At 45.1% G+C, this 25,247-nt stretch overlaps 1 protein-coding gene across 4 annotated transcripts in view; it reads left to right on the top strand.

Moving 5' to 3' along the window:
- Window positions 1-25,247, top strand: part of LPP (LIM domain containing preferred translocation partner in lipoma) — a 618,364-nt gene that overhangs the window by 520,508 nt on the left and 72,609 nt on the right. The gene's annotated exons all lie outside the window — the stretch shown is intronic.

Here is a 25,247-nt window from a genome sequence, read left to right as displayed (position 1 = left end):
AGATACAAATCAAGGTAAGGTATACACAAGAAGTAGCACATATGAGTTTATCTTGTTGGGCAGACTAGATGGACTGTGCAGGTCTTTTTCTGCCGTCATCTACTATGTTACTTCACATCGTCTCCACCAAATCTACAGCCAGATGCACTAACTCCACGGAAAGAGCACCTTCCCTTACCAATCCCTTAGCGAATCTGTACAAAACGAGCATGCATGAAGGAAATCGCATGCCAAGATGGCGTTATGGAATTAGCGCTAAACATACGGCATTGGAGCGCCTAGCCTGAGGCACCATTTTACAGAACTGACCTTTATGTTTGTACCTGAGGTAATGGAGGGTTCAATGACTTGTCCAAAATCATAAGGAGCAGTGGTGGGGTTTGAACTGTATTCCCCTGATCGAGAAAAATGGTGGGGGAAGAAAGAGTTAAAGTTAAAAAATTAAAAAAAGACCTTCATCAATGCTGTTATAAAAGATTATAAATGTACCTACACTCAGACTAAATCGTTCAAAATAGTAAATGTTGAATCATGTGAAAATGTTACAGCAAACATATACAGTACATCTAATCATTTAAATTAGAGAAGAAAGGAGAAACTGTAATTTCTAGATTTCTGGTGATAAGTAAAAATTATTCCTTTTTTATCACTCAGTGTATTAAGGGTAATTTATAGAAGCTATTAACAGCAGGGCATTTTGTGTGCTCCATAATTTGAATTTTCTCAATGAGATTATTAAGACTATTATGCATGTTTTCCAAAGACCTGGAATTCATGATAACAACTTAGTTAAAAAAAATATCACCTGACTATTACAATCAAATATTACCTCGTTTGCTAATGGTATAGGAATGGAGTGGTATAGGTGGTGGAGATGATGACTGGAGTTCAAGAAAGCAGGGGACAAGCACAGAGGATCTCTTAAGAGGGAGAAAGTGTTTGTAGATCTAGTACTTGGTAATGGATGGGCAGGACTGGACACATCGTATGATCTTTAACTGCCATCATTTTCTCTGTTTTTTTTTTATCATCCTATATAATAATTCTCACCTCCAACAGGATGTGCTTGGGACCATGCCTGCCGGAAGTGGTCTGCTCTGCAGGCACGCACTGACCTCAGTGACAGACAATTTGGCAAAGCAAAACAATCTGAGTGCTGGCCATTAGGACACAGGGTTGATAGGAGAGTTTTAAAAGACTGTAGGAACCGAAAGTGTTAAATGGGGGGAGGGGGGGGGAGTTCTGAACGACTGAAAGACATGAACATTTGGGAAAGGAAAACAATCTGAATGCTGCACACAGACAGTCTCACTCTGTCACACACCCGCACATTCACTCTGGCTCTCTCTCTCTCAAACATACACACTCCCAGGAAAACCTTGCTAGCGCCCGTTTCATTCGTTCCAGAAACGGGCCTTTTTTACTAGTAGTAAATGAGATCGGATCAAGTCCCTGTACAGTTGAAAAGTAAGAACATAAGAGTAGCCATACTGGGTCAGACCAATGGTCCACCTAGCCTAGTATCCTTCTTCCAACAATGGCCAATCCAGATCACAAGTACCCTGACAGATTCCTAAAAAGTAGCAAGATTCTATGCTACTGATCCCAGGGCAAGCAGCGGCTTCCCCCGTGTCTATCTCAATAACAGACTATGGACTTTAATATTTCGCCAAAGTCGCTATGCCCATATCAGCCCTCTTCTGAAGTCACTTCACTGGCTCCCTATCCGTTTCCGTATACAGTTCAAGCTCCTCTTATTAACCTATAAGTGCATTCACTCTGCTGCCCCTCACTACATCTCCACCCTCATCTCTCCCTACACTCCTTCCCAGGAACTCCGTTCACTAGGCAAATCTCTCCTATTTGCACCCTTCTCCCCCATCGCTAACTCCAGACTCCGTTCCTTTTATTTTGCCACACCTTATGCCTGGAATGGACTCCCTGAGCCATTGCGTCAAGCTCCATCCCTGGCCGCCTTCAAATCCGGGCTAAAGGCCTACCTGTCTGATGCTGCATTTAATTCCTAACTTGTCACCTGCTCGTAACCTTTATCTTGTCTTCCTCTCTTCAATAGTCCCCTTTTCCCTATGTGTCCTATCTGTCTGTCCTACCATTATCCCTTATTTGTCCTGTCTGCCTGTCCTGATTTAGATTGTAAGCTCTTTTGAGCAGGGACTGTCTTTTCTTCATGTTAAATTGTGAAGCGCTGCGTACGACTGGTAGCGCTATAGAAATGATTTCTAGTAGTAGTAGTAACTTGTCCAAACCTTTTTTAAACCCAAATACGCTAACTGCTGTTACCACATCATCCGGCAATGAGTTCCAGAACGTAACTATTTGTTGAGTGAAAAAATACTTCCTCCTATTTGTTTTCAGCGTATTTCCGTGAAATTGCAAAGGATCAAAGTCACATTATTCTTACCTATAGAGAAACTTGCTACATTAGCAGGCAGCCTGGTGTCAAGTGTGTATGCCTAGAGGTTGCCCGTGGGTTTCTGCAGCTTTCTGTCTACACTGAAATGACACTTTCCATAAACTGCCTATGCTGTTCTGTCGAGGTCTAACTCTGACTTCAGCGGAAAGGTCTAGCTTTGATGAACACTCATTCTTTTTGATTTATCTTTCCCACTTCTGCAGAGAACAAAGATCTTCTCTGAAAACGCCTTCCCACACAACCTGACTTAGAGTCAGAGAGGAGAAGTCAAACTGACGCTATCCTTTCTTTCTACACAGTTTCCCTGGGGCTTACAGTGAAAGAACTTTACCGGAATGAAAGTTACTTTGCAGATGTTAAGGTTCATTTGGATTCTTTCTCTGGTGCCCGTGCCTGACATTTTCTCTCTCATTAGTCACATTATTGCACTTGCTGTCCTTCACAGAAAGTTCTTCAGTCTGCTGTAAAGAGCGAACCTGCACTGTACTGGATGCCTTTATTCTCTACATACTGGCAGGAAGGGCCTGGGAGGGGAGAGGTTGCCTGGGAGGAAGGCCCGGGCTAATGTGAGGGGATGAAGGAAGCCCGGAGCCTTCTGAGATAAGAAGCACAGTGTCATAGGGCTGTACATTTGCCATCAGATGGAGAGAAGCACTGTCCAGCGAAGGAGCCATTGATTTCAACCCCCCACAGCAACATGGCCTTAGTTCCCAACCCAGAAGAAAGTTTCCTGGGTAGTCAGCCGTCATCACGAACTGAAGGGAGGAGACTCAGCAGAGCACCAACTGTCTAGGGAGTTCCTCCTGCAGGCCAGCGTAATAGGGGGGTAAATTAATAAACGGCTGCCTAGGAGAAAAGTTCAAAATGTGCCTACTTTAAACTGATTTTGTAAAGGCTCTTTTCCACGTGTGAAACGAGCCTTCCATGTGGAAACATTGTTATAAAATTACCCCCATAATGCTACCTCCCACGAGTCCCACCACATCATCTTTTGGTTCAGCGGGGAGACCCATGCATGGATGGAACAATCATTCAGTGTCCAGCTAGTCGGGAAAGGCGTCTTCACATTGAGAAAGCCAATTAAAGGGAATGCCAGGGCCAGAGCTCAGCAGCAGAGAAAACGTGCAAGATTCCCACAAAGTCCAGATTAGTGGTCCTGTGGTCCTCTCGGTTAGAAGACAACAGCGAGATTGGTAACCGTGATGGAGAACCCCAACTATTTTTAGGGATCTCTTTACTGGTTGCCGACAAAGTCTGGACTGTCGAGCAGGGATTGTCTCTTCATGTTCAAGTGTACAGCGCTGCATATGTCTAGTAGCGCTATAGAAATGATTAGTAGTAGTAGTAAATACGGGTGGGGGATAAGTTCTGGATTCTGGAGAAGGATGTGAAAGTTTCTTTCCTTTACTCTTCCATCCCTCTCCCCTAAAATGATGTTGGGCTGCTAAGGAAGCCACGTTCAAGAAGCAGAAGCAACATTAGCCTCACACGCAGACGGTTGGGTGGAAGACGTAGATAAGCAAAGCCATGTGAGCTACATCAAACAGCCCTATTCCAGCTACAAAACAGAGTCGATAAAAGAGACCAGTTATAATGTGTGCAATATAAGTATCTGCAGTTATGATTTTCTAAAAAAAAAAAAAGTATTGGGTCTTTACCAGTGGCAGTGGGGGGAAAGTCAAAAAGGAAGTCGTTTCCCACAGTTCAGAAAGCTTCTATGTCAGAGATCTGGCAGAAATCAGAACTGTTCTATAACACTGGAAAGATCTTAATGGTCAGAACAGAAGAGTGAGCAATGCAGGAAAAAAGTCTGCAGGATGCAGGTGACTGGGTAGCGGCCCTGGCATGCCAAGAAAAAAAAAAAAAGAACTTATTACAGGATTGTAGTTGAATTGTAAAGGAAATGTACAAGATCATGTCTTGGGCGATATCCAGCTCAGATTCCAATGATTTTGAGATGTTCTCTGAGTCCAAGACTTTATCGTTTGGTTAGGCAAGCTACAGCCCTTTCAGATCTATTCACAACTGGGTTCTGGTCTTCCATATTCTAGCCAGCTTGGTAGGCGAAGATAAGTTTGCCAACTGGCCAAATTGTACATGGCCAAGGCCAGCAAAGGAAATGTGTTTTTATTATGACTGGAGGGATGCAGCCAGCAGTTGACTTTAAAACAGCATTTAGTTGCTGTGGTCTGTCTTCCAGCCCCTAGGTGACAGGTGAGTCACAGCCACAGACTCACTCAAGTTGACATATGTGTGTGTGTGTGGGAGGGGGGGGGGGGGGCGTGCACAGTATGCAGAAACTTTCTTCCATAAGCTGCAGGCACAGCAAGCACATGGCTGCAGTAGGAGGACTCAGGAGCAATCATAGTCAGGGATATCAAGGTTGGGTGGGCTCAGGTGGCTGATCCGAGCCAGCAGTCGCTCATATACTCACACTGCTGACCATAGGAGCCAACTTTTCAAAATGATTGGGGGGTGCTGAAAATTTTTTTTTTACAGGTGGTGCACTCCCCCTCCCCCTCCCCCTTGTCCCCCTCCCTCTCCCCCACCCCCTCCCCCCTTTTTTTTGCCTGGGCACTGCTGCAGAGCCTACCCCCCATCCAGAAGCCCAACATGAAATTATAAAACTTTTTTTTAAGTCTGGGCTGTGCAGAGCCCATCAGACAGCATTATACATAAAACCTAACCAGTGCTGAGCCCTCCCCCCCTCAAACACCCCCCCCCCCCCTTCAGAGTAATCCAAATATTACACACAAAAAATGTTTTTGTAGGTTTTTTTTTTTTTTTACCTGGGCAGCGCTCCCCTGCAGATCTGTGTACCGCTACACTTCTAGCCTCTGCTCCTGAGTCTTGCCCCCATGCACCGGGTATAGCACTTCGCTTCGGCGCTCCCGAGCTCTCCCCGATTCCCGCCTATGCGGGACGGGAAACTGCTGCTGGTGGGCCCGGAAGTTGAAAAAATGAAGCTGTGTGCAGGGCGGGCCATGGGAGCATGCAGGAACTGGTCTGGAGCGGCTGCGCAGGACCGGACAGGAGGACCGAGGAGACTGACTGGCCCACCACTGCCTAAGTTCAGGGCAGGCTTCGGCGATGGCGGCTCCGGAATCTCCTCTCTGCTCTGCCTCTGTTGCAGGCTTGCAATGCAGCATGCATGATGGTGATCATCCCCCGCCTATGCGGGATCGGAAACAGAGCAGAGCCAGAGAGGGAAAGCTTCCGACGGCGTCGGCGAACTAGGCACATCGGAGACAGAGTCAGTCCGGACTCCGGAACATTTGAAGGAGGTAGGAGGCGAGGTAGGTGGACGGGAGGACAGCACAGTGAGTGCTGTACTGCAGCAGGGCAGGGAGCCGCGTTGGGACGGTGCAGGGAGCGCCGCGGGAGCGGGACCAGGCGGGACTTTATGCCCACGACGTCACGTGACACTGCCAAATTATTGGGGGTGCTTGAGCACCCACGGAGTCGGCGCCTATGCTGCTGACTCTGACAGTAGTACGTATGCTGTGTGGTGAGCGCGAGGCGAGACCTCAGCCCAGAAGCCTCCAGCAGCACCATTCATAACATTGCATTGCTTGCTGCTCAGTGGCCTCCGCGTTGAGCACATGCAGCTGGAATGAACTAATGAAGTCAGTGCATGAGGAAAGAGCAGCTGCAGAGAGGAGGGCCTTCCAGCTTGCTGTGCCCCACCATGACTTTTGGATGGCCAGGCCCTTCAATAGATGAAGTGCCTGGGAGGCACTATGAACCATACCAGATAGGTTGACAGAGAGAGTAGGGGTTATGCATTTTCATATACTGCCTTTCTGTAGTGCAACCAAAGCAATTTAAATATTATATACAGGTATTTTCCCTATCCTTAATGGAGTCAAAAGTCTAGGTTTTTGTACCTGGGGCAATGGATGATAGAGGGGCTTATTTTCAAAGCATTTAGACTTATAAAGTTCCATAGGTTACTATGGAAATTTGTAAGTCTAAGTGCTTTGAAAATATGCCTATAAGTGACTTGCCCAGGGTCACAAAGTGGGAATCAAACCAGTTCTCCTGGCTCTGAATCCATTGTGCTAACCATCAGGAAATTCCACATCACTATTATGTTTTACATCATAGAGATGGGATGTTATCTGCATTGTAATAAATTGTATTACCACAATCGATAATGCTGCTGCTGTGCATTGAGGGTGGAGATAGCCAAATACCCTTCTATTTTTAAAATTAATCTTGAGACGTCATTTATTATCCTTATTGCTGCAATTTTGCTTCACATCAAGGACGGCCAACCGGGAGGCCCTGAGACTAGTTTTGTGATCTTTGTGAGCTCTGTTGGCCGTCTTAGTTGTGGCAAGATATTATTATTATTATTTTACCACTGGGGCCATACAGGAATGGGGGAAGTTACTTCCAGGCCCTATGTTTAAGGGCTTCCACTCTGTTCTCTAGACACTCACACCACTTACTCAAAGTGCAATGTCCAGACTGCTTGGCTGAACAAAAACAAGACCTTTAATGATTAATGGATAAGATAAATGCAAACATTTATTTTCAGTAGACAAACAAGTAGATTTAACGCAGGCAAGACCAGCTTTACCGGATCTTTTCCAGTGCAGAATCTTCTGGTTTCTCTTTTCCCCAGAATGCTGAGACAAGAAGTCCTCCTATGATTTCGAGCTACTCCTCTTTCTCTTCACACTTGCTGGGTCTTTTCTTCAGCTCTTACGTTCTTGAAACCTGCAGGGACCTACAAAAGCAATCTCCCCAAAGATACGCTCTCTCCAGCTACCTCACCTTAGACTAACAGAAATCCATATAGACAGAACCCCCCACCCAATAAAATTCTCTCCTTTCAAGCTCATGAAGCCACTTTGTGAACCAACTCCCCAAATCAAAACACTTTTCCTGTTCAGTTCCTAAGCAACCCTGACCCTCAGGATCCTCTTTGCCAAGCCCAGGTGCTTCCCTTTTCAAGTCCTGACAAGGAAGGTTTTCAGATGAAGTCAGATTTCTTCAGAACTTCATGGTACACCTTCTCCAAAACCTCCAGGCCTCATGGCTCAAAGACTACTGTCCAAGGAGTCCAGCAGTTCACTATACTTGAGGGGAGAAATGACCCAACACCCTCTTTTTTCTTTATCGCTTGACAGCTTTGTTGTTAGGCATCTACCTCCCCAAAGTCAAGGTGCTCTTTTCTCTGCACCCTGCCAGTTCTACAAGAGTTGCAGGAAAGAGGGACGAAAGACCACATAGTCTCACTTATTTTATAAAAGGCTGAGATGAAAGAAGACTGTGAGAGAAGTGATGAGGTCATGACACAGAGAAAGAAAGTGAGAGAGAGATTATGAAAGAGTGGAATGTTTTCAAGTTTATTTAGATCTTGACTTGCTGCTCTAGACGAACTATCTGAGTGGTTTACAAGTATTAAGCATCAATAATGAAAATGGAAAAGAACTACCACTGTTCGATAAGAAAGATATAAGCTAAGAACGACAGGGAGAGTGATAAAGTTAAAATAGCCATCTATCAAAGAGAGAGCATGCAGCGTGGTTTGTATCCGTCTCTCGGAGGGGCGAAGGCAAGAGTGGCCATGAGTTTGAATGTATGTACAAACTATATATCGAAAGTGCCCCGAAATAGAAAATCTCAGGGGTATGGGCAAGGAGTTCCAATGTGTGTGAGCTACAACACTGAAAATTCTCGCTCTAATGTTGTCAAGACCAGTGATGTGGAATGATAGAGCCATTGGGCAGTTGTTTTCAGAGGATCTGAGGGATTGTGGGGGTAGGTGAGAAAGGTATAGTGGTTTCCCCTGAATGAAAGATTTTATCAATAAGAGTTATATATATTGCCAAGAAAGAGACTCAAGATATTCAGCAGAAGATAACTGAACAGGAGAGGCTCCTATCCATTTGTCTCCCATTAACCGGGTGATCTCCAGATTTTCAGTGGCACATAACCGGATAGTACCACTGATAATCCAAGGAGATTGCCAGCTGTCCATTTTGTATTGGGGCAGACTCAGGGCGGAAGTAGCTAGTAAGCCGGGAACTGGCACAGGCCTGACTCCCCACCCTATATCAAAAAATATTCCCTGGTGGTTTCTTGGCCCCCTGGTTGTCTTCCTCTCTCCCTCCCTCATATATACACACACACACACACACACACACACACACACACAGTGATCTTAACCCCGCCCCTCATCCCATAACTAAAAACCTCTCCAGTAGTCTAGTGCTGCCCCCCCCCCCCCCCCCAGTCTCATAAAAAAGACCTCCTTGGTAGTTTAGTGCTCCCTGACCCCAACCTAAGGTTAAAAAAAAAGGCCTCTTTGGTGGTTTAGTGCCCCCCCCCCCCCCGACCCCAACCCAAGGTCCCCCCATTCCTTGGAGAAGAGAGACAGGAGCAATGCCCACTCACTCCTTTCTCTGGGCACCATCATCTTCAGAATGGCTACACTGCGCCCCATGTAGTGCATCCTGGGATCCCATTGCATCCCACATTGTACTTGGGAGGCTTATTTATTTTTGAACATTGCAGCAGGGTTGTTAAAGACCATATTTAAATGTGGTCTGTGCTAACGACTTTAGCACCCAGGCTGAAACCACTGGAGCATTCAGAGCACATTAACGTCAGTGCTAGTCTGGTGCTAATCGCCTTTGGTGCTGGCGTTAGATTATGAGCATCGGAGCCAGTTAGATGTATGTAGTGTTCATGACCATATATGACATGGCCAGCAAGCAAGCTGCCACCCTTATGAGTGGAGGAGTGGCCTAGTGGTTAGAGCACCAGTCTTGTAATCCAGAGGTGGCCAGTTTAAATCCCACTGCTGCTCCTTGTGATCTTGGGCAAGTCACTTAACCCTCCATTACCTCAGTTACAAACTTAGATTGTGAGCCCTCCTGGGACAGAGAAATATCCAGAGTACCTGAATGTAACTCACCTTGAGCTACTACTGAAAAAGGGGTGAGCAAAATCTAAATAAATAAATAAAGATTCTAGAATCCTGAAGAGTGACAAGATTCCATGCAGAATTTCAAAGTGTAGCAACATTCCATGTAGAACCCCAAAGAGTAAAAAAAATTCTTTGGGGTGGAGGAGTGGCCTTCAGCTACTACTGGAAAAGGTGGGAGCAAAATCTAAATTAATAAAACTTCTAGTTAACAGTAATTTTGTTCCCTCAGGCTGGTAAACATTAGTCAAACCTACTGTGCATACATGACTGTTGCAATAAAATAGGTTTCTGATAACTGTAAGCACACGGTACTTTCTTGATTTACTTAGCTGTCAGGATGGAGTGACTAATTAAGCAAAAAATGTTTGAACACTGCAAGCTCTCATTGTTTCCCTGGACTTGAAGAGAAAGAGAAGTGTCAATTATTTGGTATGTTCAACATATAAATTTATAGTAATACAGTGCTCTCCATTTAATTGCACGTCGGATAAGCGCATGCTCTGTTTAACTTCATGCCATACTTCGGTTCCGTTTTTGGCGCCATCAATTTCTATGGGGACAAACTTCGGTTTAGCGCACCACTGATAAGTGCAAGATTCGCTTATATGCGTGGTTTAAGACCGCTCCTCTGCAGGAAAGACTCAGCGTAAGCGCGCGCACGGAATATGGAAGCCGATTGGCGTGTGACAAAGGGGCAGTAAATTTGAAATCTCGTTGGTTAACTGCCACAGACAGAATAAGCGAAAGAATGTTGTTAGAGCATACACCGGGGTCGTCGTTGTCGTCATCGCGGCGGAACTATAAGACTGGCTGAACGAATAGAAGTTCTTAAAAAATTAGAAAGCAAAGTCAAGCATCTATTGCTAAAGAATATGGGAAGGGGGGGTCACACATTTTTATTTGGTCGCAATCATGGGGTCACAACCACAAAAAGATTGTGAAGCATTGCGGAAAACGTTTTCTTTTCTCTCCGTAAACTGTACGGGAAGATGCTGGGCTTGTCCCCAACCGTTACTACAGAGGCTTCACAGTTACGGTGTGTTAATTCTTGCAACCTACTTTGTACATCTGCACATTTTTATGACACTTCAAGTGAAAGAGTCCCTAAGTTATATTTATTTGTGTTGTGAGAGAGCAACAGAAGCAATGCATGTTGGGAATGGCTTAGAAAAGCTGAGAGACACAGGATCAAAAGCTCCTAATGATGCTGGGAAGTCTTCCTTAATCATTTTGATCTGCTGATCATGTGTGAATTGCTCAGCTTTTGAATGTGAGTCAGTAGTCAAACACAGGCTTCCCACTTGGCAGCAGAAGCGCTGTGGGTGTTGCTGTTGTATCAAATCTTTCAGGCTGGATATCTTGATGAAGGGGAGCTGGAATATAATGATTACGTTAGAGCAGGGCTGTCCAATCTTTTTATATAGGGGCCACGTTTTATACTTTATAATATTCGGAGGGCCGAAACATGCATATGCGCACACACTCTTTCTGAGAATCACATGTGTGCCCCCCCCCCACCTTAAACCATTCTCTTTTTCATATGTGCCCCCCTGCTGGCACCCATTCTCTCGCTCTCTCATATGTGCCCCCCCTTGCCATCACCCATTCTCTCTTTCTCATATATGCCCCCCCCCCCCCGCCATCACCCATTCTTTCTCTCTCATGTGCCCCCCTGCTGGCACCCATTCTCTCGCTCTTTCATATGTGCCCCCCTTTCCATCACCCATTCTCTCTTTCTCATATGTGCCCCCCTGCTGGCACCCATTCTCTCTCTCATATGTGCCCCCCTGTCGTCATCCATTCTCTCTCATAAGTACATAAGTAATGCCACACTGGGAAAAGACCAAGGGTCCATCGAGCCCAGCATCCTGTCCACAACAGCGGCAGATCCAGGCCAAGGGCACCTGGCAAGATTCCCAAACGTACAAACATTCTATACATGTTATTTCTGGAATTGTGGATTTTTCCCAAGTCCATTTAGTAGCGGTTTATGGACTTGTCCTTTAGGAAACAGTCTAACCCTTTTTTAAACTTTGCCAAGCTAACCGCCTTCACCACGTTCTCCGGCAACGAATTCCAGAGTTTAATTACGCGTTGGGGTGAAGAAACATTTTCTCCTATTTGTTTTAAATGTACTACACTGTAGTTTCATCGCATGCCCCCTAGTCCTAGTATTTTTGGAAAGCGTGAACAGACGCTTCACATCCACCTGTTCCACTCCACTCATTATTTTATATACCTCTATCATGTCTCCCCTCAGCCGTCTCTTCTCCAAGCTGAAAAGCCCTAGCCTCCTTAGTCTTTCTTCATAGGGAAGAAAGGTAGAGAACATAATTGTAATTTAAGGTGAAGTAGTATTGTTGCGCTTGTTAGTCCAGTTTAAAGGTTAATAAATTAAAATAAAACAACCCCCCCCCCCCCGAAAATGAGGTAATACCTTTTTATTGGCTAATCAATACATTTTTGAGTATCTTTCAGAGGAGAAAACCACCTTCCTCTGGTCAGAGTTTGGCCTCTGAAAGCTAGTCAGAAACTGTTTTGAATTAGTCTATTGAAAACGTATCACCTTGTTTTCCAGTTTTTGCTGAATTTTTCTTTGTTAATTTGTAGTGTAGTGATTGGAACGTGTCAGATTTTTAAAGTTGCATCTGTTTTCTTTCTATTTTGCACATGCATCACTGTTTCTCTTTCTCTGGTATTGCACCATATGCAGAGTCCGGGCTTCCTGGGAGTTCAGTTTAATTTTTGTCTACTGTTTCTTTTTTTACTTTGTGGTTACTTATTTGGTACTTGGTGAGGGTCTGTCTATATTCGGTATGCATGGATAGAAATTGAATTATCTGTATTAATCTGGCTTATTTAGATTTTCCAATAAGTATGTTAATGTTTTACTGCCTACTGCAATTTTTACTGTTTAAATCTTTGCTAGGTAGGCCCTTGTGATATGACTACTACTACTACTATTTAGCATTTCTATAGCGCTACAAGGCATACGCAGCGCTGCACAAACATAGAAAGAAGTTCCCCGAAGTAGCCTCAGGGCAGGCAATGCAGAAGAGAACAGTGCTGGAGGGAGGCTTCTGCTGGCGGGGCTTGGGAACCTACCAGTCAAACAAGAGCCGAACCCAATTTGGAATCCTGTGTCAGCCCCTCCCCAGCCTCTAAGGGGTGCCTGGCTCCGGAGTGAAAGTTACCAAGTCCGCTGGTTTCCCGCACAATTGGGCTCCTTTAATAAGTTGTCTGCGGGTGGTTGCTGGTTGGGTTTTTAAGGGGCTGTTTCCATCTCCATCTCCTATTGGTCGAATTTGATGTTGGAATGAGGCTTGGTGCATCTCAAGCCTCATTCTGGCTCCAAATTTGACCAATAGGAGGGTGAGGTGGGTGATGAGGTCATCAGACGATGACTGATCATCAGCCCTGTGAGAGGCGGCAGCACCAGCAGCGAACAGAGCAGTGACCACATGGGAGTGGGATTTCAGCGCCGAGCAGTGACCATGTGGGATTTGAGGTTGGGCTATTTTGGGCTTCTTTCGGGTGCGGATTGGGCTGGGAAATTTTTTTCTATTTGGCAACATGTCTCTCTCCTGCTTCTGTCAGCGGGTGATTGCGTTAACGCGATCACTTGGGTCTCATCAGGAGCGGGAGAGAAACAGACTCTGGTGCCGGTACCCCCTTAGAGACTGGGGAGGAGCAGACACAGGATTCCAAATTGGGTTTGGCTTTGTGGCCCGGCCTGGACAAATCTTGCCCCCCTCCCCTCTCGGTGATCCTGTTGTACGGTCTATGCCCTGAAAATGGCAAGGAGAAATCAAGACCAGGTATACATATGAAATATCACATACCACATGAGGTCCGTTGAAGCCTAAAAGGCTTAAACTTCAGTCTGTTTCTGCCCATCTGAGCATCCTTTATGCCCCTATTAATTCTCTCAACCCTAATTTAAAGGAAATCTTTACTAAGACCACTGTTGATTAGACACCTTTTCTGGCCATGATACAGAAAAAGTCCGTAGACCATTATTAAATGGGGAAAATCCACTATTTCTGGGATAAGCAGTATAAAATGTGTTGAGCTTTTTTGGGATCTTGCCGGGTATTTGTGACCTGGATTGGCCACTGTTGGATGCTGGGCTCGATGGACCTTTGGTCTTTCCCAGTATGGCAATACTTATGTACTTATGTGTTTAACGTGGTCTCCCCTACATGGTGCACTCGCATCACTGCATGGAAAACAGTTCCGATGCGTTCATTTTTAATTCCCTCCAAATGAGAGTTCTTCTGTTTAGGTGCTTTGGTTTCTGAATTCAATTACAAATATGTATCCATACACCCTTGGATTCTATATAGCATTCCTAGAGAGTTTCCAGATGCATTTTGTACCAATGTGCATAACTTAATTGGCTTTACAAGCTAATTAGTGTTGGTAACAGCTCTTCACAAGCAATAATGAGCACTAATTGGTAATAATTAGAATTTACGTGCAGAACTGTCTAAGCATATTCTGTAACACATTGCGCCTAACTTCTAATGCATTCGGGCAAAAAAGGGTGGCGGCTACGAGAGTTTCACTGGCGTTCTGAAATTTAAGCATGTAGTTATAGAATATTATTTTATTTTATTTATAGTACATTTCTACCCCATATTTTCCCACCCATGCAGACACAATGTATCTTACATAGGATTAAGTAAAGTAAGAACGCAGTAAGAGATATAGTAGGAGACAATTAGGCAAGGAAGGGGAAGGGGGCATAGCAGTATCAGGGATAAGTAAGTGGGACTATTAATCGGTGGGAGTATAGGGGGAGTAGGCCAGTCCAAATAGGTGAGTTTTCAGCAGCCTCTTGAACAGTTGGTGATCCATTTGTAGTTTGAAGTATTTCGGCAAAACATTCCAATTCTTGGCACTGGAGTAGTGGAAAGACGAAGTGAAGGTCGACTTGTATTTGACGCCTTTACAATTTGGGAAGTGCAGGTTGAGATACGAACGCAAGATGGCTACTGCGTTTCCGGGTGGGAGGTCAATAAGGCGAAGCATGTACTCCGGAACTTGCCCGTAAATGATTTTTATGAGTTAGAGAGCAAATTTTGAAAGAGATACGTCCCCTCACGGGTAACCAGTGGAGAAGGAAACGCAGAGGTTGAGCATGCTCAAAACGTGATTTTTCCCAGGATTTGTGTCGCCGCAGTGTTTTGTGCAGTCTGGAATTTTTTCAAAAGATATTCATGGCAACCTGCGTAGATCCCGCTGCAGTAATCTAGGTGAGATAGCACTAACCGATGAACAAGGGTGCGACACAATGGTCCTCTGCGCTTAAAATTTGAATCTGCCAGGCCCCTTCGTGAAAAATTACACTGGCTCCCCATCAAGGAACGTAGTGCCTTTAAGGTTTGCACCTTGGTTCATAGGATTGTTTACGGAGACGTTCCAAGATACACGTTAAATTTAATAGATTTAGCACCTAGGAACAATTCCAGTTCTTCCCGATCCTATTTGAACTTACATTACCCAGATTGATATGGCCTAAAATACAAATCTACCTATGCATCCAGCTTCTCCTTCATTGGCACACAGCTATGGAATGCATTGCCCAAATTCTTAACATCAACTCAGAACCATCTAAATTTCAGGAAATTATTGAAGACATCCTTATTCCAGAAGGCTTATCCTCCAGACTCAACTTAAGTTACTGCTTTTTTTGTCACAGCAACATTTTGGACCTTATTGATCTTTTATTATCTCTTATTATCTTTGTTGTTTATACGATACCTATACGATCACTACCTTACTTTACATTGTTTATCCGTATTTTACTGAGCTGTAGTCTGCCCTACGGTATTGTGTAAGCCACATTGAGCCTGCGACTAGTGGGAAAATGTGGGGTGTAAATGTGTTAAATAAATAAATAAACCTATGCACCGGGATTTACGCCACATTGGTATAAATGGAGGCACGTAGTCTTAGGCGCTGGGATATCGACTGCAGGGCTTCAAAATATGACAGGATTACACCACTCTTATACCAACTTCACTGGCTCCAAGTTGATGCCAGAATAAAATTTAAAATTTTTACCCTGACACATACGTTTACATTTATTAATTCCATCGTATTTAGCAAATCTTATCTTGCCATACTCGCCTATGTGAACACTTCGATCACTTACAGACAATAGACTAGTTATCCCTTCACCACAGAAGGCTAGATGGGAATCTACCAGAAACTCAGCTTTCTTGTTTTTAGCTCCTTCCCTCTGGAACTGTCTCCCTAAAAACCGTAGATTAGAAGAGTCCTACATTCAATTTCGTAAATTTTTGAAAACATATCTGTTTCAGAATACGTTCGAAAATAATCTGTGATGAAAGGCAGAATTAGGTAGAATGAATATGCAGTAAAATAATATAACAGTCTATGTACTTGCTATGAATGGTTGTCCAGTATGTGTTGGTGTTGTTACCTTTTAGAATGGTTGTTTTAGTTTGCTGTGCTTTCCTATCATTTTGATGGAGTTCTTTTATGTCTGTTTTATTATGATTTTTATATTGCTATGTAAACCGTTCTGTTTTGTGAATACAATTTGAAACGGTATAGTAATGAATAAACGATAAGCATATTCTGTATACTGCACCTAAATCTAGGCACCGTTTATAGAATATGCTTAGGTGGAAATGTTTTCCGTGCAGATTTTGTAGGTGCCATATATAGAGTCTCCCACACAGCGTGTTTCTGTCTGTTGATCCTTCAAGCACTTAAGGGATCCTTTTCCTAAGGTGCCATAAGTGGTAGCGTACGCTTAGCGCATCTCGAAAGGGTTTTCCATGGGACATACTGAGGTGACCTGCAGTAAAATTCCAATGTACGCATGCAAAGCATGTACTAAAAAAATTCCCACATTTTTCTCAGAAAGGAGCGTGTCTGGGGGCTCAGAGAGTGGGTGTGATGGCGTGAATCAGTGCGTTCACATTACCGTGCGCCAACTGATTAGCGCAGGATTAGCGCGTGAGCCCTTACCATTTACAAAATGGTTGCCAGTAAGGGCTCACGTGCTAATTTTTGTTAATGGCCGTGTAACATTGGCACACGGCCATTAATTGGCCATTAATCTTTTTGGACCTTGTCTTTTGGAATCCCTTCCACTACCTCTGCGTTCAGAGCCCTCAAAACACAAGACCGGTCAGATAGTAAGAGGGAGAGAACCTTTGAATGAGTGTGACACACTCAAGAGAAGGGGCTCAGAGAGTGAAAGAGCCTTGAGTATGACTTGGCATCTCTGCTCTCAGTGGAGTGTTTTATTCCAAATGGGGCATAACTAAGAGTCAAGTAAATTTCTTGCAATTCTAGAACTCTCGCAGAGGGTTGAACTTCAAAGATTTTTGCTCAGTTAAGTCAGATGCTGACAAAATTAGGAAGGGAGGGGGGGGAGTTGTCCCCAATGAATTTTTCACCAAGTCAGCAGGAGGAGAAGACAAGCAGTGCTTCTTAACCTGTGGCTTCCTCTGCATTCAGAACCACACAAGGCTCGGTTTGGGGGCACTTTCATATTATGTTTATCTTTTGATTGGGGGGGGGGGGGGCTTAGCCAATGTACTAGTTTACCTAGAGTCTACTGAAGGCTTAAGCCTGCCCTGAGCACATTTGAAGAGTGGGGAAGTCAGCTGCCAATGCCGGCACACCCCTATATATAAACTGAGCGTGCGCAGGGGGTACCAGCATCGGCAACGAAGCGCACCCGACTTTTCAAATGGCACAAGGGGCTCCACAGAGTACATCTTCAGCTGTCAGGGTTTGGGTATCCCTACCAGCCAAGGTATTACTTTTTTAGGTGGAAGGGGGAGGGAAAGGGGAGCCAGGGGCAGAGAGGAACTGCATGGATCTACCCAGTCCACACCTGAGTTCACCTAGAAGTATACTTCTGGCCAGGGCCACTCAGAGACATAGCCGTGCCCGGGGCAGAACCGGACTGCCGCAAGCCGTCCCCCACTCCCACCGTCACTCCCACCCACCCCCTTACCCTTCTGTGTTGGCCTTCAAGAGAGGGGGGGCAAGCCGCTTCCTGTGTGCCTGTTCCCATGGTCTGTCCTGTCCTGCTACTGTCCGTGCCGGGAGTATCACACTAATGCAATCGTCCGGGTCCAGGAGCAGGGGGGACAGACCCAGAAGCAGGCAGCAAGAAGAAGCTGTGGAATTTTGCCCCCTTTGCCCCCCCCCCCCTCTTCTCGGTGGTCCTGCTTCTGGCTGCCACTGGCCCTGAGTGCCAGGGGCCTTCAGAGTTACAATGATCTCGCACATATTAGAGCCGATAAATCTATGAAACTAACCATAAATTGCTTCATGGGGCCCTTAAAATGCCTATGGTTAGTTTTCACATCTTAACTATGCAGAAATCTTTTCTTTTTTTTTTTTTAAATCTAATTAAAAAGGTTCACTGATGACATGACTAAGGCTTAAACATTAAAAATTGTTCTGTTTTGTTTCCCATATCAATAGGGTTTAAAAATCCCTTCAGATTTATTTTTAATTTGCTGAGAATATCCCACCAGGGCTTTACTTTGATGGTTTCATCATTGTTTGTCGCTTTTGCTGTTTCCATCCAGCGCCAATGTCCTCGTTTTTTGTTCTAGACAAATAATCCTATTTAAAAAGCAGTCTAAAGACGTTACAGGAGCTTCGACAAGAAACATAAATTCTATTCATCTGGGAAGACCAAACATTGAATAATTGAAAACTTGCAAACCCAGAGTTTAGTACGCATCCCTTCATTTCTGGCTAAGCTTTGAAGTCCCAATGAAACGTGTTATACTTTCTTTTCTGCATAGTTTCCTATCCATTTTCCAGTTTTCAGAAAGATTTTGCTCAGGTGGCGCACGTTGACCTCAGGTACCTTCCTATGTGAAACCTTCACACGGTAAAAGACATGATCATGGTTTTCTGGAGCAAATCTGGATAAACAGGTGCTGGCTAATTTCACATCACACACCGGGGTCACTACTACTACTACTACTACTTAACATTTCTAGAGCGCTACTAGGGTTACGCAGTGCTGTACAGTCTAACAAATAAGGACAGTCCCTGCTCAATGGAGCTTACAATCTAAAGGACGAAATGTCAAGTTGGGGCAGTCTAGATTTCCTGAATAGAGGTATGGTGGTTAGGTGCTGAAGGCGACATTGAAGAGGTGGGCTTTGAGCAAGGATTTGAAGATGGGCAGGGAGGGGGCCTGGCGAATGGGCTCAGGGAGTTTATTCCAAGCATGGGGTGAGGTGAGGCAGAAAGGGCGGAGCCTGGAGTTGGCGGTGGTGGAGAAGGTTACTGAAAGGAGGGATTTGTCTTGAGAGCGGAGGTTACGGGTAGGAACGTAGGGGGAGATGAGGGTAGGGAGGGGCTGCAGATCGAGTGCATTTGTAGGTTAGTAGGAGAAGCTTGAACTGTATGCGGTACCTGATCGGAAGCCAGTGAAGTGACTTGAGGAGAGGGGTGATATGAGCATATCGGTCCAGGCGGAAGATAAGACGTGCAGCCGAGTTCTGAACGGACTGAAGGGGGGATAGATGGCTAAGTGGGAGGCCAGTGAGGAGTAGGTTGCAGTAGTCGAGGCGAGAGGTAATGAGAGAGTGGATGAGAGTTCGGGTGTTGTGCTCGGAGAGGAAAGGGCGAATTTTGCTAATGTTATAGAGGAAGAAGCGACAGGTCTTGGCAATCTGCTGAATATACGCAGAGGAGTCGAAGATGACTCCGAGGTTGCGGGCAGATGAGACGGGGAGGATGAGGGTGTTATCAGCTGAGAAATTGACAAATTATGTCACCAGTGCTTGTTAATACCGGAGTTTGACAGTGTCATTATCGGAGCAATAACCAAGGCTTTATTTTTTGTGAGTTATATCTAGTTAACAGGTCACGGTGGTTTACCTAATGACAAAGTAAGGTTAGAAATGGGACACCAGTTATATAATAGGAAATAAAACTATCCTTACTCACATGCAAAGGAACCAGGCAGATACAGCAAACTGTCCATGCTCACGTAAAGATGCTCCAAACAGTCACAGAAAGCAGGCAATCCAAGGGTTTGGTCTCCAAATGCACCAGTAAAAAGATAAATTCAACTCAAAGTTTCCAAGTTTCCTAATCATTTGGTATACCGCCCATCAGCAAAACCACCTGGGCAGTTTACAATAGTAACGTGGAGGGGCATTTTCGATATGACATCTAAATCTGATTTTGGACATTTATGAGCATTTTCAAACCTGAAAAATGCCCAACTTTTTGTTTTGAAAATGGCCATTTGCTGGCACAGTGGTTCCCAAGCCTGGTCCTGGAGGCACCTCAGCCAGTCAGATTTTCAGCGTATCTGAGAGATTTGCATGAGGTGGAGGCAGTGCATGCAAATCTCTCTCGTGAATATTCATTGTGGATATCCTGAAAACCTGACTGGCTGGGGGTGCCTTCAGGACCAGGTTTGGGAACCACTGTGCTAGATGTTTTTGTGCTCAGTGCGTATTATATCTTTTAGGACCATTTTCATAAAACAAAAAGTCCTAGGGAAGTATGCACAAAAACAAGCCATGGGATGTATGTGGGGCCAGCATTCTTAGTAGGCTGGTGACACTGACATCCCAGCAGAGCAGTGGGGCACCCACTGCAGTGGACTTCACCTAAAAGCTCCCAGGTACATATCTCACTGTGGCTCCCTTATATTGTATAGTAAGCCCTCCAAAACCCACTAAAAAAACCTACTGTACCCAACTGTACACCACTACAAAAACCCTTACGCCTGCAGGTACCACCTATATGTAGGCACACTATGGAGGACTCACACTTTCCACTACAACTGTACCAGTTAGAGTGGGGGTATGAGCCCGAGTCCCCTTCTTCACAGTCCACTGCACTGACCACTAGGCTACTCCAGGGACCTGTTCGCTGCTCTAATAGGACTGGCCATAACATCTGAAGCTGTCATAGAGGCTGGTTTGTTTCTTTCACATCTTTGAGGGGTAGGAGAGAGGGTCAGTGACTACTGAGGGAGTAAGCGGGGGTCATGCCTTAATGCCTCCGGTGCTAATCTCGTCTTTAGGGCACATTTTTTTTTGTGATTTAGGCCTGATTGCAGATCTAGACCAGAATGTCTCTAACTTTTAGCTCTGGACGTTTTTGCTTTGTTCCATTATGGCAGAAAAACATGCAAGTTGTGGGAAAGCCCAAATCCTGCCCCCCAACAGGCCCCCTTGCATTTTGGACGTGCTGCAGAGAAAAAAAAAATCCCAAATCCAAGTTTTGAAAATCGCGATTTTGGATGTTTTTTCAGACAAACTTGTCCAAATGCCAATTTATACCATTTTTGAGACATTGTTCTCTTTTGAAAATGAGCCCCATAAAGACTTGCATGGTCCATCCCGTCTGCCCATCAAGGTTGAATCTGGCACCCTGCACAGCTTCCATTTCTTCATGACTAAACACTGGCATTCCTAAGCTGTGTCTTCCCCTGCCAATATTGTAACGCAGACCGTAGAAATCTGCGCGACACCAGTTCTACTTCCCAACTACTAGAGTTGTCATCGAAGCCCACCCCAGCCTTGTTCCTGATCTATTTTTCCAATTTACTGGACACAGACCGTAGAGGTCTGCCTGGCACTGGTCTTACTTCCCAACCTCTGAAGCTGCTGTCAAAGCTCACTCCAGGTATGAGCAGGGCCACTGAGAGGAGGGGGGCAGGGGGGGCAACATTCCCCGGGCCCGGACCTCCAAGGGGGGCCCGGCGCCGGGGTCAGGCCGACGGCGCTGCAGTCCCCAGTCTCACCTGCCTGCTTCCACGGCTCCGGGCCCCCTTCATTCAAAGCGGCAGTCGCAGATCGCGTCTCTTCTGGCCTTCCCTCCCTGTGTCCCGCCCTTGCGGAAACCGGAAGTTACATCAGACGAGGGCGGGACACAGGGAGGGAAGGCCAGAAGAGACGCGATCTGCGACTGCCGCTTTGAATGAAGGGGGCCAGGAGCCGTGGAGGTAGGCAGGTGAGACCGTGGCCTGCGATGGGGGGTGGGAGCGGAGGCGGGGTGGCCTTGCCCCAGGCCCGGCCTAGTCTCGTCTCTCGGCGGCCCTGGTTATGAGGCCATTTAAGTTTTGATTTAATTCAATTTCATCCTTTTTCTATATAATGTTCCTCTGTGTTTATCCCATATATTCTTGAATTCCATCACTGTTTTTATCTTCATGACCTCTGGGGGAGGGCATTCCAGGAATCCACCACTCTTTCCATGAAAAAGTATTTCCTGACATTGCTCCTAAGTCTTTCCACCTTGTAACCTCAACTCATGACCTCTAGTTCTAGCGCTTCCCCACAACCCGTCTCTCTCTCTCTCTCTCCTGCCACAGTCTCCACTGTTGACTTCTTTTTCATAGTGAGATAGGTCAAATCCTTTGTGTCCTCACACAGTTTAATCCCAATAGAGATTCTGTCACAAAACGAGAATACAGAGTCTGCTTCGTGCCGACTAAAAGGAATAACCTCACAGAACCACACAAACCTGAAATCGGTCTACGAAATGACCAATTTCCGCAAACTCCTGAAAACGTATCTCTTCGACAAAATATATCATAAAGAACAACACGCGTGACTCTACTTTCTTTAAGATATCCAGGAATGTTCTTTAATGTCTATGGCTTTAACACTATCATGTATTTTACCATCACGTAACCATAACTTCTGCTAAAACAAATGTATACTCCTTTCTATTTCCAATATTATGTATTTCACCATCATGTACCCAAAACTTGCTGTAAAACCAAATCTCCATTCTTTTCTATTTCCAATATCCACGATGAATTGTAAGCCACATTGAGCCTGCAAAAAGGTGGGATAATGTGGGATACAAATGTAATAATAATAATAATAAAATTACCAACTTAACGCTATAGAAATGATTTGTAGTAGTAGATGGCCACTGGATTATACAGAGGTTGGCAGAGCTGTTTCGAGGAGATGCTGTAGTGAACTGGTTTATACTTTCTCACCATGCTGGGATAGTGAGGGTCCCGAGGGTCCCTTGCATATGTATCCAGGTGGACTAACGCAACAGCTGCAAAAATCTTCTTTTATTGGAGAAACTTGGTAGCAAAGCAAATTTTCACCCTCCTCCCGTGGAATTGTTTTGATTGTGTGTTTGCAATAAAAATGTCTCATTCTCCTGAAGCTGTTTCTGAAATTGCAGTGGAGAAAAATCATTTGAGTCTTTCACAAAAATCAGTCATGCATAATATAACCTGTTCACGAAAGATACTCCTTACTGATAACAGCGATCACCTGCCCCATTCGTACATTTGCAAAGATCTTCCTGAGGATGCAGAATGAACCATAAGGATGAAGGGTTGGTCATGCTACAACTCTCACTGTTGCACAGGTTTTGCGTATCAAGTACATACACGTGACTGTCCTCTCATTCTGCTAGAAAATTCTATAGGAAGCTTCAGAGATGGTGAAACAGACAATACTGCAGCCCATTTCAATAAATCAGCGGGGCAGTAGGGGATTCTGCCAAGGCAGACCCATATTTGATGCCCCTTATCCCAAACTCTTTCCCAGCACTTAAACCTCACAAATGTAACAAAGGTAAACCTACAGGTCTTCATGTACCACCTCAGTCACCAAGGAATTGCCAAGAGCTCCACCCGTCCCCAGGGGTGAACTGAGGGTGGTCTTGACCCCTGCCTGGCCACTGCCCGACACCCCCCTGCTGCCCCTGCCACTGCAGATGACGCCTCCGTTGCCCCGGTCCTACCTGAGGGGTCCTGAGTCTGGTGGCCTCTGTGTGTGTGGGGGGGGACATGTTCTTTCCTGCCCGCTGTTCTGCCACTATTCCCCCACCTGCCAGCGCCGCCGTGTTTCCAAATTGGCAGCTGAGACTTCCTGCGGTAGTCTTGCGAGTCTCGACAATCTCATGAGACTTCCGCAGGGAGCCTCTTCCGCCATTTTTAAAATACGGAGGTGCTGGGTGGTGATCTAGTGGCAGCCCAGTGAACCTGGCAGGAAAGAACATGTCCCCCCCCCCGCTGAGGCCACTAGATCACCAGCGGCGTGCCTGACATCCGGGCAAAGCCTCTGGGCCCTCAGGCACTGCCCTGTTGCTTGAATAGTCTGTCCGCCCTGCCCCTCCCCCACCCACCTCTGCTGCTATGTGAGAGTAGCGCCTACAGCAGTGTTTGCCAATCTCTTTGTGGCTTTGACCCCCATGATTGCAGCCAAATAAAACTGTGTGACCCCCCTTAGAGGTGGAGAATAATGATTTTCCCTATGGAGAGCCCACCTAGGTTGTGACCTCAATAGCAGGTTCTGTGACTGTATTTGGGGTCCTAACCCACAGTTTTGGAACCTTTGACCTACAGTCTCTCACTGTGAATGCAGGGTCTGTGAGTCAGTGCACAATCATTGTCCCCGCAGTCACCTTTCCTTCCCTTACACACATATACCTTAGTTGGGCCAGTGTAGTGACGTGTTGAACTGGAGGACATGTCACCTTAAAACCATGATCCTTTACTTGGCCATCTAGATGTCACTGTACTCAATAGCCACAAATCCCCTCAGCCTTGGCCAACCCGAGAAACAGGAATTCCAAACTGGGAACCTTCGACGTGGAAATACATAACATTTGCGATTGAGCTACCAGAATGGCCCACATACATTGATTTTTATTGTGAACATATCATTTTTCCTTGCTTTCCTGCATCTGAGAAAGGCAAAGTTATGAAATTAATATTAATTTCATAACTTTGCCTTTCTCAGATGCAGGAAGAGCTCTGGATGGTACATCACTTGTACACTGCACAGCAGAGTTAATCAAGTTTTCACTGATAGTTCCGGGGCGCAAGATGATCAGCTGCTTTAAGGGATCAGCTGTGCTGCCTGGTACAATTATATTAACAACCACACATGGCACATCGTTGAGCACACCGCAATCAAATCAAGAAATCAGTTATTTATACCACACAGATTTTCCTCTCCCCATGTGGTACACGACACAGTTCCTGACTCTTCACATCATTGGCCACACTTCAACATTTTCACTGGCATTAATTGTTACTGCATATGATTAACATGGCTGGGGTCTGTTGAGTTCGCTGCTCAGAGTCTCTTGCTAAGACAGTCTAGACAACGGAGCTGTTTCCATCTGACTAATTTGTTCCTTCCTATTGATGCAAGGCGCCAGAGACCTGTAGGCATTGAAATGAACCTTTTTTTATCAATGCACATTTTTATCTGATCGTGAAGACATCATCTTGTACAACAAGGGGCATCTGCTACTCTCTCAAAAATATCTTCCTTCAATGCTGAAGCTCTGAGCCATGAGAGTCAGCTGTTAGATATTGCTATCGCGGAGCCTCTAACAGCCATATCATAGCTGTCATTTGCAGCATGAATCATCTGCTTAGAACAATCTTCAAAATGTGCTAAAATCAACTGGAAAGAAGGTTTGTTAGCGTCTGATAATCCTTCCACTAACTGATTCAAGTTATCCGTAATAGTATGTAAATATTGTACATAATGATAATTATGCACTGCAATGTGAGCAGCGAGCATGGAATTTCGGTACATTCTTTTACCCATTAAGTCTATAGATTTCAGTTCTTTGTTTGGAGAATAAGGCATACGGTCTTTAGATGTTTTGTTCTTCCTCATTGACGATTTGACTATCAAAGAAACATGAGACAATTGTTGCTTGCCATGTCCTAAAACTTCCTACCCTCAATATTTATTATCTAAATTTCGTTTAGTTGGTCTAACTGAATTAGGAGTTGACCAAATGGATATGTACAGGTCTTGAAGTATTTCATCTACAGGGAGCCACAATACTCTTCTTATGAAGGTCATATAATGGACATATAATAACTCTTCC

The sequence above is a fragment of the Microcaecilia unicolor genome, chromosome 10, assembly GCF_901765095.1.
Source record: "Microcaecilia unicolor chromosome 10, aMicUni1.1, whole genome shotgun sequence".
Lineage (NCBI taxonomy): Eukaryota > Metazoa > Chordata > Amphibia > Gymnophiona > Siphonopidae > Microcaecilia > Microcaecilia unicolor.
The sequence above is the reverse complement of the archived record's forward strand: the minus strand, read 5'-3'. Positions and strand labels throughout refer to the sequence as shown.